We start from the raw sequence: 1,992 nt of genomic DNA, 5'->3' as shown, positions 1-1,992 counted from the left end.
TACCGAAAATCAGGGGTTTCCCGGGCCACACCCCGGCAGGCTGCCCGGGCAGTACCGGGAATGGGCCCATTCTAAGAGTGAGCCCTTGGAAAGCGCAGATCCCGGGCTAGTCGCTGTTGGAAGCGCTTTGAGTGCGTGTGCCACACCTGGGAAGCGACCCCAGGCAGAGCCCAGGCCCTAGGCTGCCCCCAGGCCTCTCCCCAACCACCTACCCCCCTGTTCTCCTCCAGCTTTCCTGTCTGCATAGCTCTGGCCTGTGCACCTGCACCCTGCGGTCCCCACCGCTTCCCTCCCTCCCTGCTCCACTCGGGAGGAAATGGGGCACTGGGCCAGGAGGCTGCCAGCACTCCAGGAGCAAGCAGCCTTGGAAGTGGCCGGATGTGCCAATAATGGGCACTGGCATAGGGCACCGTGTGATGTGAGCACAGACATTGAGTGTCCGCCGGGGGTTGCCGTCCACCTGGGGCACTAGGGGTTTCCCCTCTTGTGTGAATGGCCCCTGAGCCAAGTGTGACCGAGGAGATGACCAGACAAGGAGCCAAGGGGGCCCTTCCAGACCCAGAGTGGCCTGCTCAGGGCTCCCAATAGGTTTGGCAGGCTCTGAGCACCTGGGTGTGTGTGGGTTTCAGTGCCATGAAAGTTTAGCCCCCACCCCCACCCCAGGACAGGGGGCCCAGGGACTGAGAAGAGCCAACCACAGAAAGCACCAAGGCCTACTGAGGAGCCTGGACTGTCACTAGGAGTTGGTAAGGGCCTTTGTCAGTCAAGAGCTGTCCCATGGAGATTGGAAAGCTGTCCCATGGAGATTCTAAACAAAGACAGCCAGTGGAGTGTGGGGCCAACTGAGGTGCCTCTCCCTAGGCAGGCCTAGAACTGAGAACATAGGGAAATGAGGTGCTGTCCCTGGTCTCATGGATGACAGCTGGTGATGGGGAGCAGAAGAGAGGTGGGCTCTGTCTGGTTCAGACAAGCTGGCTGGCCCAGCTAGTGAGGGTCACAGATCAGTTCTCCATGGAGGGGAGAAGGTTGCCAGACAGAGTGGTAAACACTTGGGCCTCTAGATTGACTGCATACAAAGACCCTCAGAAGAGGTGCTGTTGACTTGGTTTTAGAGTAAAGGTGGGACTTGCTCTGTCTCCTGAAAGATGAAGAGGAGACGTGTGAGTCCCCAGACACGTGTATGGCTTCAGAGCAGGGAGAGAGATGGTGTTTGGGCTCTGGGCCGCTCAGAGGCTGCCTCGTGGAATTTTGGGTTTTGGCAAGATCAGATTCCCCAGCACCTCTCCAAGCCTTCTTCTGCAATGTTGGCCCATGTCCCGGAGGCTCAGTCCTCCCCCATGCCACCCCTCCCTGTATGCATCCAAGCTGTTTCCTTATGAGGTCAAGGAATTCTAGGTCTGCCGTCTCCCCAAGGAACACCCCTCCCCCGGCACCTGCCTCGGCACTCGGCCTTTTATGTCCCCCACTGTTGTCCCACTAGGAGGTCCCACCATAGATGGTACCAGGAGGCTGATCTGTGATGGTCTCCTGCGCCCACCCTGTGGGCTCCTGGAGCCCAAGTACAGCCCCACTACAGTGCAGACCCATCCCAGACCACCAGAAACCAGGGGGAGCCCTTGACCATCAGAGCTGAGAGGCCCCTGTATCACCCCCATCACATAGAGCAGAAACCGGGAGACCAGAGAGGGAAGAGACTTGCTTGCCCAAGGGCCTCAAGTGCAGCGATTCATTCAATGGACTGTTCCCCCAGCCAGTACCTAGTCCTCATGGCAATGACCTGGACAGTTGTGGCCCAGCAGGGGTTCCAAGTCCTCAGAGGAGCGGTTGAAGGAAATCTGGGACCTCCACGGGAGTCTTCCTGGGAAGGGTAGGCAGAGTTCAAGAAGAGGAGTTTATATGGAACCACAGCCAGGATGAAAGGGCTAGGAAGTCACCAAGTCCAAGTCCAGAGTAAGAAGACAGTTTTGCCCTAGAGGGGTTGGCTCAGTGGAT

Source organism: Myotis davidii, unplaced genomic scaffold, assembly GCF_000327345.1.
Source record: "Myotis davidii unplaced genomic scaffold, ASM32734v1 scaffold462, whole genome shotgun sequence".
Lineage (NCBI taxonomy): Eukaryota > Metazoa > Chordata > Mammalia > Chiroptera > Vespertilionidae > Myotis > Myotis davidii.
The sequence above is the reverse complement of the archived record's forward strand: the minus strand, read 5'-3'. Positions refer to the sequence as shown.